The 19,532-nt window shown below is 34.6% G+C and overlaps 1 protein-coding gene across 3 annotated transcripts in view; it reads right to left on the bottom strand.

Annotated features, from left to right (window-relative positions):
* The window catches only part of RAP1B (RAP1B, member of RAS oncogene family), a 49,631-nt gene that overhangs the window by 29,165 nt on the left and 934 nt on the right, over positions 1-19,532 (bottom strand). The window lies entirely within an intron of this gene.

The raw sequence follows: 19,532 nt of genomic DNA, 5'->3' as shown, positions 1-19,532 counted from the left end.
TGAACTCTTTCTTGAAGAGATGACACTTGATTTCTCCTTTCTGCCTCCAACTTCCAAAGTAGTATTTTAGCAGCTAAAGAGGATTACTGTGTTCTCTTCTCATTCTCAAATAAAATTAATCAAAATGTCATAAGAACCTGGGACTAATCTGTTGGACAAAAAGACAGGATTCAAAACTTCTAAGCAGATTTAAAAATTATTTTTGGATACAAATAGGAGGTCCAAACACTACTGCTCAGGCCTTCTTTTAAAAATAAAACTTCTAACAAGGAAATACAAAATAAGCAGAAAGCTGTTAAAATGAATATTGCTTATCAATTTACTCTGAGAGTTGTCTGCCTCTCTCATAATGAGGACAAATGGGAAATGTTTCCAATCTAACTAATTTATATTCTGCCAAGAAAGGTCTTCTCTGTGAATTAGATTTCTAAATCTAGTCAAGCATTGAATTTGTAGACTATCAAGCTGTTCAGAGCATTTTCTCTATTCTGACCATATTTATAATCCCTGACGTAGAAAAAAATTCTTCCCTTCCACTTTTCATGGATTAATACTGCTAGTAAATAAAGCCTATTCCAACATACATTATGATAAGCAATTTAAGGTCATGTTTTCCAGTTTTATTACTGGAAGTTATTACTGTAGTTACCTTTCAAGTTCAGTACTTGATCATGCCTCTGAGAGAATATACTAAAATACATAAATTTATTAGTAATCTGACAAAAGGAGAACTACCTGTTTCTTTCTCAGCCAAGTCAATAGATGAGCAAGGTAGTTTAATAACAAAAAATGGAGATTTCAACATCTCAAAAACAGAAGAAGAAATAATGTGGGATAAAATTAAGATCACCTAATTAGTTCTTATGAGATCCCTCCAAACAGGCTGGATTTGTGTAGAACTCTCCTCTGCTCTCAAGAATTCTTTGGACATGACCGAAGAATTAAGTAGTCAGATCTAGTCGTAAGTTCTACAGAGACATACAAAGTGAGCCAATGATCTGCTGTGCCTTCCAAACGTTAATTTAGGTACTGTGAAATATGGATGTTTTATTATTTGCTGTGTATCTTAGAATCTGAAAAACACATAAACAAAGGCCTTAGTTTTTTTAAACTATATTTTAAGTAGAAAAAAATGCTAAAATAGGAAAATGAAACAGTTAAGAGCACAGTCTTTAGATCTGATTATATGGGTTAGAATGCCAATTCTAACATATTATTTAGTCAGGAAACCTTGATCATATTTAATCTCTTCGTGTTTCACTGTATCTGAAAATAGGACTAATGGTATCTATTTCTTGAAGTTTCTAAAGATTCAAATAACTTACCCTATGCAAAATGTTTAACATACACTAAACAGTCAGTAAACATTACTTGCTATTTAAAAATATCCCACTTATCAAGTTTGATCCAATCTACCTTGGTATTTCTGGAATCAATTTCATTCTCTCCATTTCATTACCTAACAAGGGTCCTCGTTATTTCTCATGCAGGAAAGAGGGATACAGGAGGCAAATATGAAGGAAAAACATTAATTTGTTCTACACTTGAATTTCAATGACCATATTAGAGATACTAGTTTTAATTTTGAAGACAGAAAGGTCTGACATCCCAGGAATTCGAGAGAAAACAACTATGACAACCACTTTTTAGTGTCCTTTATATCCCAGAAGATGACTTTGTTAGTTTAGATTACAGTCTTTATAGTATTTGTACTGTTAGCTCACAATCAAGCAGGGTCTACGAACAAAGTTCTATTGGTGCCAAGAGAATTCTCTGCCTGTAAGGATGTCAAGCAAGTCTTCTCTAAGTGGATGTTTAAACCATACCAGAGGGTATTTTAAGGGCATAAGGAATAAAACTGGGATGAGGGCATTCTGGGGAACCAGATCAGCATGAGATAATTCATCATGCCATGAATATATGAGGGTGATAAGCAGATGGAAGAAGAAGGGGACCCTCTCTGTTTAAGAGTCTGACCTGTGTTTTGTAAGAGCTGGGAAATGATATAGACAAATCAGTGTTTCAGACAGGTCACAGAAACTGAGTATTATTTTTCTGAATTCTGGTAATTCAAAAAGAGGTTACTGCAGGTGGGAGATGGAGATCTAAGGTCAGAGACAGAAGGAATAAAGAGAAGGTGTATTTGAGAAATTTCTAAGTCAGAATCAAGAGAATATAGTGACTGGATAGGTGAAGAAAGAAAAAGATGCAGAATGATCAAACATAGGGACAGTGAAGCTATTCAAATAGACAGGGAACCTAAGAGGAACAGATTTAGTTTAGCAAAATTTTAAGAAGTCTTTTGGATAGGTCTCAAAGACAGGTGAGTAAAAACTGACAATGGTATGGACAGGGCAGTGGCATATTTACTCTTGAAGAGATTAGAAAGATATTCACTGCCTGCATTCAGAAGGCTCCAGGTACACAAAAGAACATTTTGTTTAGCAAGCTTATAAATGTACCATGTGTAATTAGCTTCACTGAATATTTCTGGCTTATTAATTTGAAATATTTAATTTATTCAGATGATCACAAATCTCAATTTTAAGGTTTTATATAGTTTTAGTTGTAAGGTGTTATCAAATGAACTCTGGTGGACTCTAGCTAGTTTACAAGAAATAAAACCATGAACAGAAAAAGTTAATACAGTATAAAACTAAAAAACTTTCTAGGCTTAATGAGTTGATCAGTAAAAAACACTTAGTGACTAGCCTGTATTGTACAATAAACCATAACATATAAAAATCATTTACCCCCACAGTGCTTTTAAACTTGCTTTTTCCTCTTTATCTGAAGGATTTTGTAAAAGAGAAGTAAGCATTTTATTTCCTATTTTCTGACTTCTCTAGGAATAGACACTGCTGTTATGGTGACACCATTGCCACTGTTTATATCACATTCTTTTAAGGTGTAGCCTAAAAAAAAATCCGCAGAAGAATCTAAAAAAAATCTACTAAAAATCAACCAAAACGACTAACAAGCAAAGAGGTACAGATTTCCTTCTCCTCTAATGAAAAGGACACCATGTCTTCTCAAATCATTTCATCATACAACTGATCTTCATATTTCTACATAGGAATATAATGTATATATATTATATATATATATATAATATATAAACATATATAAATGTATATTATATAGAATACACAATTAATTCTACAGGAATGTAGCCCAGGATATAAACCGGAAAGTCTCATAAAAAGCTAACATAACATCAAAAAACCTATTCACATTTGCATAACAAGACAAACAATGAGAGGATAGCAACCGAACAAACCTTCCCAGAAAAGCTTATTTTAGCCAAAAGATTAAGCAAATTAAGGACTAATATTACTATTCCACATAGCCCCAAGAGGTTTGCTAAAATTTCATCATTACAAAATAGGAGGAACCAAAAAGAAAGGGGAGGGGGCTAGGTCACCACGAGGTTTTTACTGCCCTTTTTTTTGGCATAATGACTCTTTTCTAAAAATACCACCAGGCATGGTGGATGTCCCACAATAGTCCATGTTCTTCACCTATCCAGTCACTATGTTCTCAAGGAGTTATTTCAACTTTCAAGTCTAAAAAATACATTTTGTGAGGATATAGCTGCCATAGAAAGCGATTCCTCTGAAGGATCTGAACAAAGCAAATTGAAAACCTTCTGGAAAGGATTCAGCATTCTGAATGGTATGAAGAACATTCCTGATTCATGGGAAGAGATCAAAATATCAACAGTAACAGAAGTAGTTGAACTCCAACCCTCATGGACAACATTGAGGAGTTTAAGACTTCTATGGAGGAACTAACTGCAGATGTGGAAATAGCAAATGAACTAGAAAGAACAAATAGAATTCAGCAGCCATGAACATTAATCAAAGCAAGACCCTCCACCAGTAAAAATATGACTCGCTGAAAGCTCATATGATGGTCAGTAATTTTTAGCAATGAAGTATTTTGTTATTAAGGTACATACATTACTTTTTTAGACATAATGCTATTACACACTTAGTAGTCTACAGTGTAGTGTAAACATAACTTTTATATGAACTGGGAAACCAAAAAATTAATTTGACTTCCATTACTGCGATACTTGCTTGATTGTGGTAGTCTGGAACTGAACCTACCATATGTATGACTCTGTAACACCTAACCTGCTATTAAGAGAGATCTCAGCCATGGACTTCTCTGATTTATGTAACATGAACACATACAAAAGTTAAAAAATTACAGCAAAAGAATGACTAGGCACAGACGATCCTCAACATTTTCTTAGAAACACAATCTATGCAATGCAAATGTATGACTAAAGCTTAAACTGATTTAAAGTGAGCTCACAGGAAAATTTGAGGCCACCCCAGACTTTATTATATCCAAAAAGCACATTTAAACAAAGCATTACTCATCTGACAAACTATGCAATTTTTAATTTAAAATTTGAGTAGCACCACCTTTTGATAAGGTAGTGATGTCACACACAATATATCCTAAATAGATGAATTTATCAACTATACTTTTATATTTTCATTTGAACATTAAAGAATGCCTGTCCAAAAGAACATTCTGAAACTTAATAAACAAAAGCCAATACCCCCAGTGCTCCTCTCTTACCAAACCATTTACTCAGTTACCAAGCATTTATTGTACTTCCTTGATACTATTAACAGTGATGTGCAAAGGAGTTGGCTACGTCGTAAATTGAAATCAGGGTGACTAACAGTCCTGGTTTTCACCCTGAAAGTCTTGTGTCCCAAGAATCCTCAATCCTGAGCAAACCAAAATGGTTTGTCACCTTACATGAAATGTAACCTCATAGGAATTTGCTTCCTCTCATGTTTCATAATCTTGAAGCTGAGGAACAAAGAAGGCTTAGAAAACATCTTGCCACATCACTAATTATCAGAGAAATGCAAATTAAAACCACAATGAAATATCACCTCACACCAGTTAGGATGGCCACCATCCAAAAGACAAACAACAACAAATGTTGGCGAAGATGTGGAGAAAGGGGAACCCTCCTACACTGCTGGTGGGAATGTAAATTAGTTCAACCATTGTGGAAAGCAATATGGAGGTTCCTCAAAATGCTCAAAATAGACTTACCATTTGACCCAGGAATTCCACTCCTAGGAATTTACCCTAAGAATGCAGCACTCCAGTTTGAAAAAGACAGATGCACCCCATGTTTACTGCAGCACTATTTACAATAGCCAAGACATGGAAGCAACCTAAGTGTCCATCAGCAGATGAATGGATAAAGAAGATATGGTACATATACACAATGGAATATTATACTGTACCATTTGCAACAACATGGATGGAGCTAGAGGGTATTATGCTTAGTGATAAGCCAGGCAGAGAAAGACAAGTATCAAATGATTTCACTCATCTGTGGAGTATAAGAACAAAGTAAAAACTGAAGGAACAAAACAGCAGCAGACTCACAGAACCTAAGAATGAACTAACAGTTACCAAAGGGAAAGGGACTGGGGTGGATGGGTGGGAAGGGAGGGATAGGGGGGAAAAAGGGGTATTACAGTTAGCAGCGGGGGGTGGGGCGGGTTTGGACACAGGGAAGGCAGTATAACACGAGAAGACAAGTAACGATTATATAGCATCTTACTACGCTGATGGACAGTGACTGTAATGGGGTATGTGGTGGGGACTTGGTAACAGGGGGAGTGCAGTAACCATAATGTTGTTTATGTAATTGTACATTAATAATACCAAAATTAAAAAAAAAACATCTTGCAAATATTTTGGGGTAGCACACAGCTTATCTTTTTTCACAACAGAATCGTACTCTTTTCTGAAATAAAACATGGAAATTAAAAACCAAACTGCGTGCAGCACTTAGCCTAAGAGCCAAAGTGTGTTTATGGTAACAGTATTTGCATAGCCTTTACAATTTACAATGTACTTTGACATGCGTTTTTCTCATCTGAATGAAAGTCCACAGACATTTCTCATGAAGGAACATGGCACTATGCTTAATCAGAAAGTGTACCGTTCACTTACTATACGCATATGTAGTAAGTGCAAGTGACCACGAAGGTTACAAAGATGAACAAAACATAGTTGCTCTCAAGAAGCTTCTAATTTTGTAGGAAAGAGGAGACATGAAAATATGGAAACTCATGAGAAATGCAAAAATCCTAGGGAAATTCAAAGAGAGGTCAGCAGTAGATTTATGAAGAAGGTGGCAAGTGAACAGAAGTTGTAGCATTTCAGTAGGAAAGATTCACCAGGAAAGAAAAGTGAGAGCATAGGTACAGAAGGTAGCAAAAGGTAAGAATGTGATTAGACTCAAGAGAAAGCAGTCGCGATCTCAAGACACAAGCAACAGGAAAATAAAAACAAGAGAGTCTACAGTTAAGATAAAAGGTCTCTGAGTATTTCTCAAAAGCCTTGACTAATTTTGTAATACTGGACATTTTGAAGAAAAACATACCAATGTAGAGCAAACTATAGGTACTTTTAAAATGAATAAAAGTAGTCCTAACAGAAGGCTGGATAAGTACATCTAGAAATGATAAGCATTTTATTCAAATATGATTAACATGTGGCCTACTTTTAAAATGCATGAATTAGTTTGCAAGAAAAACCTATGATGATAAAAACTAAAAGTGGTCAGAAAAAATACCCTGCACAGAGGAAATAAATTACAAGAAAACAAAAGATAGTTATGACAAGTGGTAATTACACTTTTATTCTACAAGACTGTATGAATACTAAGTACCTATTAGGTGCAGGCAGTACAAACACCAGAGGCACACATTTTAGGCTCCCTATTTTTCATATCAGGATTTTAACTTTCATATCATAGTATCTGAAATCTAAAGCTCACTGAGATTACTTTTACTTAATATTACTACCACTGAACATGGCACATAGGCCTAAGATCTCACCTTGCACTGACAAATGAGGCCATATTTTTCTCCAAAAAGCTCCTTTGGTCTGTCCACACATAAAAAATACTCGGTTAATGTTTAAATACTTCATGGCCAGCAATCTATGTGTAATGCTAACTGCTGTATAACCCATACTTAACACAGCACCTAGAATGTAGAAGGCAATTTTTTATTGAATGAATAAAAGCCATATTCTTGCCCTAGAGCAGGGGTTGACAAACTCCATCTCTCAAGCCAAATCCCATCTGTTGACTTTTTCTGTAAATAAAGTTTGGTTGGAACACAGCCGTGCATTGCTTATTGTCTATAGTTACTCATACTATAATAGGAGAGGCGAGTGATTTTGACAGAGATTGTATGGGCCACAAAGACTAAACTATTTATTGTATGGCCCTTTACAGAAAGCTTTGCTAATACCTGCCCTACAGGCCAAAACCTGTTTGAGGTAAGGACAGAGCTTGTCCATTAATTCCCTGGTAGCTAATGGGTTTTACTCAAATACCAACTCAAAAAATTAAGGGCAGTGTAGTGTTGAGAATGACTGTGAGACCAACTCTGGACTCAAAGGGAAAGAGAGTATGTTTTCAATTATCAGTGTCTACTGTGGTTTAGGGAAGGAGAAATTTAGTTGTAAAAACATTTGAAAATGTCTGCTGTAGAATATTTTAAATAACTAGGACTGTTCGGTACTTTTACAAAGATGAATTAATCAGCTGCAAAATAATACTAAAGCACCCCATCCCCCACAAAATCCCTAAATCACTGAGAATGGTCCACCTGAATGCTGAGGACTGTGTACCAAAAACAATGATTTTGGTTCTGGCATAGTTGATACTGCTCATTTTTAAAACCTTCATTCAACAGACACCTTATTCACTTAGTCAACAGATTTCACTGTTTAAGGCCTTCTGTGAGGATGATAAAATAGTGTTACCCAGGGGAACTTATAACAAGAATGTAAGCCCCCAACATATCATAAAACTCCATCAAGCTTTATAGATAAAACTAAAAAGAGAATCTTGGATAAAGCTAGTGCCTGGTATTTTCATTTTCTATAGAGCAAGGTTGTCCACCAAGACTCATTTTAGGTCTGTGTCTTTATAGACAGTGGTTAAGCCTCTCTAAAAATAAATGCAAACACAACACACACTCTAAGACATTTTTAGTCAGATATTATGTTTCTGTTAGATGTAGTCTGGCCCATATGGGCCATATGCTCTAAGTAAGTTAAGGAACCATGTATGGAGTATTTGAAGAAGTGGCAAAACAAAGTCACTGCTGGGAAGGGTGGGAGGGGAGATCTCAAGACTCAGAAGCCTTGGGGGTGCTTGGTGATATTACAGAGGTCATCGTCAGCAACACCTCACATTATAGTAAGGACTGTGTGTGTGTGTCAAAGTTTTAAAAAGCACCTCTGGAAGACACTAATAAATACCTCCTTCCTTCCGTAAGACCAAAGACCTACATCCCTAGCAAAGCAAGGCCAGGGTCCACTAGAGACTATCTTATTCAGCATCTTTCTGCACTCAAGTGTCACCCAATTTAGTATAGAAAAGGAGAGTTTCTGTTGCCCTTCAGTCCTCCAGAAATCAGACTTCAGTAATTAAGTAACCTGCTCTTAATGTTTCAGCTCTCACAAATCACAGAAAGAGGGAAACACCACAACTGCAAAGGGATGACCATTTTGAGTGTAAGAAGGCTAACCAGATATCTTTCTATGTTCCTTGAAGTCATGTCTTCTTCAAGTCTCCTGAATTTTTCATTCCAGAATTTAACACCAAAGAGACTCAATAATTTTGCTGAAGAGGTTGTAGAATGAAGTAACTACATCGACCACAGAGATATATCCTCATTAGGGAAAATACCTGCTTTCATGTATTTCAAGCGAATAGTATATACTAAGTATAGTTTATGAGCTGTTGTGGTAGAGGTATAAGAAGTCAGAAGTGAGGTACTTTAGTACTAGCAGATATATCAGAATTCAAGTTAAGGGTAAGGATTCCAGAACAAACCACACCTGTTTTCATGAAGGGGAGAATGTCACAAACATTTCTTTTAATGTAAGTACTCAGATTTTTACAACACATTACCTGATACAAAGGTAAGGGAACATTTTTTTAAAAACATAATTTTATAGTCTGTTTCAACAGAAGGCTGACTTAAAAAATAGAATTAGTGTCTTACCATGAGAGGAACAACTAGTAACTACAAAAAATTTCATTTTTACTGTTAACCTGTTAACTAGGATTAAATGAAAAAGCCTAATATGACTGCCCTTAAATCAATGCAATAATTTTAGATTGTGGATTCATAATTTGTGAGAATGTAAAATGACTATATTACATTCTCAATGAAATTTCAAGAGTGGGATATTCCTAGTGGAAAATTCCCTAGTAAACCCACCAAAAGTTCAGAGGAAAAGAATTGACCAACTAAAAAAACAGTGTAAGCACAGGTAAGTTTTTTAATTTTCTTTAACAACTTTAATACCTCAATCTAAGCAGGAGTTTATGCTAACTGCTTAATGCCAAAACTGGCTTGTACAACTAATTGTCTTATGAAGTTATTTTTGACCAATTGAACAGTTCTTCCTTTTATACTCTACCCTCTTCAGTTTATTCAGAGAGGTACTTTGTATTCAGTAAAATAAACACCACTTAGAAAACTAAAAAGCATGCCACACTTTGGAAGCCATAAATAATGCTTACATTTGCCTTTCCCATACATTCTTCCACTTATTTGAATAATTAGTAGGTCAGTGAGCATTTTTTTTTTGAAGTAGTTTGGAACATGCTTGTCTTGGCAATTCTGTAAGATGTAATCCAGTATTTCCCCACCCTTCCCAATACCCAGCATATACACATTTGCATTCTTGGACATCAGTATATAGCAAATGAATGGATAAAGACAATAAGAACCAAAGTCTGAGCGTTAATTAGGCTGCTGGGATAAGCAGAGCATACAGAGAAAACAGAAAAAGTAGGCAGGCACTTCTAGTAATCAAGTCTGAATCTCAAAAGTAACAATTCTTCAGATATTTACTTCTTTGCTTGTCAATATCAAGTGATTTCCCCATCAAGGATTTTTAGAGAAATTATGTTAGTTCTGTAATGTCTCTATTCCAATCTTTTACTATACTCTTACTCCACAGTTAAATGTATTATGTAATTCTTAGAAACCTTACATATTGGGAGACAAACTGCATGATAGTTTATAAGACCTTAAAAATCTATCAAGAAGAATTTGTGGCTAAAATATGCGCTCTCAAACATTTTATTTAAACACTATTTTCCAGGCACTGATACATACAGATGAATCTTCACTACTTCTGAATATTTAACTAAGGAATTAGGGGTTTTAAAGATTCATCACACTTCCTAGATGCATTCTGTCTTGAGTGGGTGTTAAAAAGAATTCCTCCAGGGAGACTGTTTCTAAGTCAACTGCTTCAAAGTAACATTTTCAGACCCTGACGTCCTCCCAGAGACACAAAGTAATAAAGAGTAAATCCTTTCCAACCATTTCAGACTATTTCTCATAGGAATTCTGAAATCCTAGTCTCTGAAACCTGAAAAGTTTCCTAACCTATTTAGTGGCAAACTTCGACCTGATAAAAACTTTTTACACAATAAAACTTCACCTAAGCACTGACATGAGGCTATTTATAGTTTTTATTTATCCCATTCAATGAAACTACTCATGTTTCACTTTAGAAATGTTAAGTGTTTGATTATTCTTACTAAAAATTCAAAAATCGTTCCCCCCAAATTCTGAATTCCAACATACCTGGGCACTGAGAATTATTATAGGTGAGGGATTACGAACCTATACTCCATTTCCACAAATATCTACTATAGCAAAATACTTCCTTGAACATACTTTGCACTTTCCAGTTTTTCTACTGTTGCCTTCCCTGATTCACTGTTAGTCTAAAACTTACATACCCCTTTGTATAATGTACAGATCCCACTCCATTTTTAATGTTTTCTTGGACTAATAGAGCCTAAGAGTTCTCACTTACTCCTGATTCTGTAAACACTCTTCTGTATCACTCACATGTACTATTATTATTTTGAAATGTCATTCACATTTCATATTAACTTTTCATGTCTTTGCTAAGAAACTTCAGTGCATAATTCTTCAATTTAATCGTAACACACAGCACTAAGAATAATTAGCTCTCAATAACATGCAGTCAGATGAGTAAGTCCTCATGAGACAGATGCCCTAAAGAGTTTTATAGTTGGAAATAGATATAATACCTAAAAAATTAGTGTTAAAAGTAGCAGACTATGATGGGAATTGGTAAGGACAAACCATTGAATACCATGTATTCTTTCCATTAAAATAAAAACTTTTTAGCACTTATCATGTGTCGGTTACTGGGCTAGCCATTTCAAATTGTGGTGGAAAAGTGACATGGTATTCCTGCCTTCCTAGACAAATAGTTTAGAGGGGCAATGAGAATAAATGAATAAATATAATTATTGCTGTGATAACAACTATGAAGGTAATAGAGGGAAAGCTCCTTTACATAAGGTAATCAGTAAAACCTTCCCTGTAAAGGTGACATCTGAGTTAAGATTTAATGTTGAGACTCAGGCAGAATTGCAGACCGCTGGGGAAAGATCATGATTAAAAAGTAGTTCAAAGAGCCAAAACTTAAAAGGTGGTTAAAAGGCTTGTTGGGTCAAGATCTGAAAGAAGTCCAGTATGGCTTGAGTTTAGTCAACAATGGAAAGGAGGTATAGTTGTGAAGCAAGCAAGAACTGAATCTGGTTTTTATTTTAAGCATTGGGGGAGAAATTTGGACTGGAGGGTATTGCACAATCTGATTTACATTTTTAAGATGACTTTTTCTTCTGGGTGGAGTCTGAGGTAAAGGAGGACAAGAATGGAAACAAGTGAGGAAGCTCCTGTAGGTGAGAGTCCAGGCAGGAGATGACTGCAGCTTCAACAAGGGTAATAATCAGAAACAGGATTTTTAGAGTTCAAAAAGACCTTAAAAACCTTTTAATTAAACCTTTCTTACATAAAGATAAGCCCTAAAGAGAGGAGTTAACTTATTCAAGGTTTCATGGCCAGTGACAGAGAAGGAACTGCAACCTAGGTCTCCCAGGTCAAAGTTACCACCTTTAAGCCATGCTACTTAAGACCACAGAATGGAATCAAAGGCCTAGCAACTATTCAAAACTAGCCACCATTTCTCAGGGTTACCCCCTCATGCTTAAAGGAATCAGCTTAAACTTATGAGAAAAGTGTCCAATTTGAGCACTTGAAGGTTCAGAGAAAAGCGCACGAGTCTGCTGCAGAGTAAAAGTAAAAGTACTCTCACACCGCTTAGTGATGAAACTTTTACTGTAACCATTATCTTTTAGCTGATAGATAATACCAATTTATCCTTTACATAGGACCTGCTGGTAGACAAGATGTATCAATCATTAAAGCATCATGTGCTTTTCAAAGTGGAGTTTATCCCTCCCGTTCAACCAGAACTCTGTAACGATAACAGTAGCTCAGCTCATGAGAAAGAGAACCTCTTAATCACCATCCTCCCTCTTTCCTGCCCTACTTTCTGCCCTTACATGTCTGCACTGACTATTATCATTATCATCACATAAACAACAGAAAAACATTGCGAATGTTCTTCTGTCCTTAAAAGCTTGCAAATCCTGTCTCCTCCTAGTTGAAGTATGAAAAAGTGACAGGGCCCTTGGAAGAAAACAAATTAAGTATAAAAAACCTAAAACAGAGGAAATGTCATAGAAATTCAAGTTTTTATTTCAGCTCGCAACTAAAACTGCATAAGTAATAGCCAGTGATAACCTTGTGACTAATTTGACTGTCTTGAACATAAAATATCATCTCAGTATGTTCCTAATTCAGAACAGTCAGAAAGAACAGCTGACCTGCTTATTATTTAATACAGGGAGAACTAAAGCTTCCTATTGAATTCACTCTCTCACTGTGGGATTACCTCATGTATGCAGGAGTTCTATAATGCTTACTCCCTGAAGCAACCCTGAAGTTAGCATTTTTAGATTTACTCCTCTAAACCACTCCACACACCTCCTCTTCCTCTGATGTCAACCCTGTTCTCTCCAACAGTGGTTGTTCAGTCTCAATACTCTCTTTACAGAACACATGCATGTTGTTATCTTTAGGGAAATAACTGGCACTAAAATTTCCAAATAGCTGCCCTATTTATAAAAAGAGCTGTAAAACAAGGATTGTTACAATTGTTCTTAAACAAACATGAAAAAGAAACTTTCTTCTCTGAAGGTAAGAACATTACCATTTGTTTTGGAAAACTATCTACTAAACATAGACATTACACCACATTCCCAGGTCAAGGAGACATTATTGAACTTGACATAGGAAAAATTCCATAGTTTTACTGTAAGAGAGCTACTAATAACCTAAGATTGTAAAAGTCAACTATAAAAAAATCCACTTATTTAAAGATATGTCAAAAGTTTGGCATGCACATAACCTATCTATAGATGAGTTATCAAGTGTATGAACAAGTATTAAAACAAAAAATAGGCTTAAAAAATAACAATCACCTAATCTATTACTGTGATCAAAAGATGCATGGACTGCTCAAGGAAAAGACTGCAAAGAAACTAAGCCTAAAATGATAATATATGTATTAATAAGTTATTTAAAGATAAAGCACATGAATACACTGCCTCACATTTATCTATTGTTCCTAATTTCTTCTCTTCCTATCCAGCAAAAATATAAAAAAATCAAAAATGTTAAACACTGAGAGCAAAGCATGGAAAAATGAGTAATACAAAAGAAAAAAAGACTATTAACCAATTGAGAACATTTTAATAGCCTTTCAGTTCAATGCAGATAGTCTCCTTTGATACCACACCAAAATTTGACAATAGGCTAAAATATATTATGAGAAATTGTATCAATAGATTTTATGTTTCCTCTAACATTAAAATCCATTGGTCTAAGCTAGAATTTTGGAAAGAATTCTTACCCATGTATAATTCTGTAATATGCATTGGTACAAAGGTTATGCATGTCTTCAAATATTGACACATTTCATTGCATATTATGTTTAAAAACCACGTCCATCATTATTACCAAAATTAACCAGAAAAATATTTTAAATATTGGGAAGCTGTTAAGAGCACAGTGGCTAATACAAGTTTTCCAAAATTCTGATTTTCATTTGAAAACTAGAACTGTATTCATTGACCATAAATACTGTACATCTTTTCATTAAGCAACAGGCTTACTTTGGTTATTATTGAGAAAATGTCAGACCTACACCCAAGTCTGAATAACCATACTTTGTCAGGCAGTCTTTTAAGTAAAAAATGGTGTTCATGAAACAAGTAGCTAGTTCAGCTTGCAACTCAGATAATCACTCAAATGCTTTGCTGAGAGACAGCATTATTTTTTAGTATAACAGCAAAGGTGTTTTAAGCATACTTCCCATTTTGTCAAAGTACATTAAAATGATGTGTATAAGAGTTGAGATTTGATGAAAAACTTTCAGATTCTTCATTGTGTTCATTTAGTTGAAATTTTTTTCTTTTAAATTATGAGTGCATAGCAGTGAAGAATATAATGACTACTACTAAAAATAGCGTGGTATTCTGACCTGATTTGTTCTAAGGTGCCGGAAGTTTGACTCACCATTGCTTTTATACCACTGATATAAATGTCAACACAGTAAAAATGGCAAAGAACATCTCAGAATTACTGTAAAGATAGTTCTGTACTTGCAGAGTCCCTGAAAATGCCTAGGCAATCCCCAGGCTTCCTTGGAACATACTTTGAAACCACAGAGCTAAACAATTTATTTGTTAAGCTGTTCACATCACAACTATTCTTTCTCAGTCCTCACTCATACCTTAGTAAGAATCTTAAAAACCAAAATCAAATCAACTTCAATTGGAAGAAGCAATGCTACAGGGGAATAAAAGCTTTATAGAACGAGAACAAATACTACATTAGTATATTCTTTCATAAACATTTACGAATAATAACTCCATTTAATCCTCAACAACTCTAAGCAGCATATGTCATCTTTCCCTTTGAGGAAGCAAGCAGGTAGGAAACCTTCAGAAAGGGAGGTACAAATTCTGCCTGAAAATTCATTGTACTGGTGAGACTACAAGTGATATTAATTTTCTTTATATATTTGTGTTCTAAACACGTAAATAAGAAAATTAAAAAGACAAACGTATTAAAAAACTCAGCCACTCTTAACAATACAATGTGCAGTAGTATCTCAAGTTCAACAATTTCAGGAGCATAAGAAAATTAGATACATATGTTTACAGACCTCACCTCTATCCCATTTTAGAGTACAGAATTCAAGATTCCTCAGGGATTCTCCCCAGTTTTGCAAATGTTACCAAGGAGCTTAATGACAAGTTATGAAGACTTAGAAGCAGCAGCTATAACTATGTTAGCATAATATAATAGTAGTAGTATTCTCACTGAAATCTTAAAACACAAAGTAACACCTGGATGCAATATGCGTAACACTCTGACATCTAAAAACTATTAATGAAATGAGAAGAGTTTATATTTATAGTCTATTTTACTGATACCATCAGTCCCATTAACTGGTAACTTTAAGAAAGTCCCTTTTTTTCAGAATAGAACTTGGAAAAATATATTCTAATGTGAGAGGTTAAGTTTTAGAAGACACAGATAATTAGAATTTGATTTTCTGTAACATTTTCCATTTCCTTTCCAGAAGCTTTTGCCAAAAACTGCTATTAAATGGACAAAACAGATTCTCTTTAATCTTTTCCTCCTTCCCACAAGGAAAAGAAAAGGAAAGCAACAAATAGAGGTAATCCGCCACTGAGGCAGTCAATTCACTGTGTATTTTCAAAATAAAACTATTGAACAAAATGCTAAGTTTTAAATAAAGGAGAAAAAAATTATTTTGTTAAAAATACTATTTACTGAAATATGTTTTCAAACAACTACTGAAAAACTTAGCAAGAAGCTCTGTGATGTAGTAAAAGTGATGATTCCAAAGTCAATATTAAGTCATCAAAATTAGTTGTAACTGCTGTTAATACTGCTCTCTTCCATTAACATCTTTATTCAGTCTACTTGTACAGCAGTTGAAAACATTTAATTCCTCACTGTCAGGAAAAGATTACCTGACAAATCATCTCATGAGATCAGAATCCAGTTTAAATTTAAAAGGTCTGTGTATGCATGTATGCATATTATATATATATATATATATATATACACATGTATCTGTATATATACACACATATGGTTTTTTTTTAAAGTAACATAACTACAAAATTATAAAATAGCATCACTACAAGAGTAAGCTTTAGGAACCAGCTCAATGTAAAATTCAAAACCAGAACATTAGATAATTACTCTCCATGGTTAGAGAGACTAAGATTCTTAATTTAAAAGTGAACACATTTCTAGTACTTGAGCACATTATATACAATTCATTTTAAGCATAGTAATGCTCCAGAATATTATTCGGCATAACAAAAGTCAGACAGAAATTCTACAATTCATGTTGCAAAAATTTTTTCTTTTGATAAGCAATTTAGATGCTATCTTAAAACCTGGTACATTTCCCTAAATTTTCATTTCTTTCTTTTGAGTTTTAAGGCTCCTTGGAAACAGTTAAAAAATTTTTGATCCTCTACTGACGCAAAGCAAAAATTCTAAATTGCTACTGAAATAATCAGTTTTTGTGTACCTTAAATTCCACTAATACTAGAAATAAACACACCAGTGTTAGGAAGTATGGGGAAATGGTATTTTTTTGTTAGTGGTGCATTTTAAAAAGTGATTTTAATTTTTAAAGGCAGCACAGAAGTTCCTCATAACCTTTCTTTTTTAAAATAGAAATTACATGACTAAAGGGATTGGTTTTAGAACTAACTCAGTGCTCTACTAGGTTCCAAAAAGCACAACAGATTATATAGAAAGCCAGTCTTCACTGCTAACGCATAAATTCATTCTATTCTTTGTATCTACTGCTTCCATTGCATTCATGAGATCTCCAAAAAACTAAAAAATTAAAAGACTAAAGTCCTCAAGTGGTAATTAGTACCTTTCAATGCTATTGCAAAATATTAAGAACACTGAAAAACCTTAGGCTTTTAGCACAAGGGTTAAACCAAGTACAGTACCCGTTTAGTGAAAAATCTGTTCAATGTTACAATGAATCACTGGATTAGCCAAAATGTCTGTATCTTCAATTTTTCTAAATGAGTATTTCAGTCTAATCCTAAAGCCATGGAATCCTCAAATTATGTTGGGGGTTATGAGGGAAGGCGACATGTATTTAATCACAACCTCACATGGTCTTACAAAGTTTAAGGAAGATACATCTCTAAGTTTTTATATAGACTGAACATGTGACATCTTGCTGTAACAGAAAAAAATTGCTTTTGAGCATTTAGTCCACACTCAACTATTCCTCATACCAGTCAAATCTACACACTACAGATCAATACTCACCTTCTTGATCAATTCATACACGCAAGAACACATTAAGTCCTTAGGAAAATGACACACGTGTATCAGTAAGATCTTGATATTCGATAATAAAATTATTTAACAATTACATTTTTGGAGAAAAAAGTCAACTTTGAAAAATGAGCCAAATCCCCTTTTTATCAATCCAGTTTCATGGACTAACCTCACTCTCTTAAAAGTATTTATCAAGCACCTACAAGAGAGAAAACTAAATGAGCAGTTTCTCATTCAAATGTTAGACTTTATATTTAAAACATGTATAGTTACCATGTTATCGATCTCTCCATAGCCCTCTACCAATCTTGAACTACACTGGAAGACACACGTGATAAGTTCTTTATGTACATGGATCATGGTTTTTATGATCAATTCCTTATTTCATCTTGCTAGACCCTCCTTACATGGTGGCTCCCAATAAAAGGGGTTCACTTTCCCTTTCTATACCTAGGAAAAAGTACTGGAATTCTACATTAAAGGAGTGTTTTGAGGACAAAATGAAAATCAACTTGTATAGTTAAAAAGATTACAGAACCAATGTGGAAATGTGTCCTTTTTTAAAAGGAATAAAGTTCTCTTCAAATAGCCTCTCTTTAAAAAATGTTCATTACATTTAATCCCTAAATATAAATGCTAAACACTATATACACAGGCAAGGTTCTAGGAACTAAGTATACGGCAGAGATTGAAATGATCAACTCCCTACCCTCATGGTGCTTACCTTTAACAAACAGGTATTGTCTGTATGCAAGGTACCATGCCAGTGCTTTGGGGGTATACAAAGAACAGGTTCTCTCCTTGGAGTTTACAATCTAGTGGCATAGATAACAAATTTATATATATATATATATATATATATATATATATATATATATAATGGTAATAGAAAGTAGGAAGTGATAGGTGTCCTAGAAAGAAGAGACATGACTTTTCTGAGGTGGGGGACGTAGGGAGAAAAGGCAAAAAGAACATTTTCATTCCCCTTACCACATTTTAAAATTAAGTCTGCTTCCTATTGGGCTGTTCAGTTGTATTCCGGCACCTGGCACGTTGAAATCCAGACTGGCTACATGTGTTTCAAAGATTTACTTTGGGGTTTCTTCATATAAGGGAGCCTCACAATTTATTCTGAATACCAAACGAAAAGTGCAAGTGAAAATACTTTGTGTAACGCAGACATGAAAAGCGTAGATGGGTTCAAATAAGCATATCACTCAGGGCTGTTTTCTTAAAGTTATTTAACCTTCCTGAGTATCAGTTGTCTCCTAACACCTGCGAATGACACTATCCAAGTGATTCTTCCACACTATTTGACTAAGGTACCCACTTTTTTGGTAGGATGGGAATACTTCCCTCTGTGAAATGTAATTCACTATAAAAATGCTGTACTACTTCCTCCAGGTGCTCTATTATGGATAGATTACTGTCCTAAAAGTCAGCAAGAACACTATTTATCTTATCTTGTCGAGGCCTCAGTTTCCTCCTCCATAAAATGAGAGGGTGGGACTGCATGATCTAAACAGTCCTTTCCGGCCCTTACAAAGTCCCATGACTCCATTATGACTCAAATACTATTTAAGAGTCAGCTTTTAGAAGTGATAGGAGGTTGAAGTTAAATGAACGTCTCCCTTTTTTATGTTACTTCTTGCTAAGATAAAGTTTTTCTGAACAAGTCCAAACAGCATTCAAATTACTAAAAAGAGGGTGAAAAATGAATTTAAGAGTTAGTGCTTTAAGTTATAAGTACTCGCTATATATCAGACGCTAACAGCAAAACTTTTCAATTAAACTGAATTATTTTGAAATATTAAAATCACAACCTTCATTTAGTGTTAACTTTCTATCCCTTAGAAATGGGATTTCTCGTCATTGTAATACAGAACGGCTTATGTTCATAACCAAACAAGAGTCGCTGGGCAAAAATGTTTTCTAAACTAATAAAGAGGGTGGGAGGAGCGGCAGGCGAAGCAGCAGCAAATTATCTGCTTAAACTTATAACGATGTCTTTTCTCCCAAAGCCATCAGTTTTTCTGGAAGTGAAATTTCGATGGCTCGGTTCACTGAGGGTAGTTTTAAATAAAATTCATGCCGCTGACAGTTTTAGGATTAGACACATTGAGAGGGCGAAAA

This window comes from Manis javanica, chromosome 10 (assembly GCF_040802235.1).
Source record: "Manis javanica isolate MJ-LG chromosome 10, MJ_LKY, whole genome shotgun sequence".
Lineage (NCBI taxonomy): Eukaryota > Metazoa > Chordata > Mammalia > Pholidota > Manidae > Manis > Manis javanica.
The sequence above is the reverse complement of the archived record's forward strand: the minus strand, read 5'-3'. Positions and strand labels throughout refer to the sequence as shown.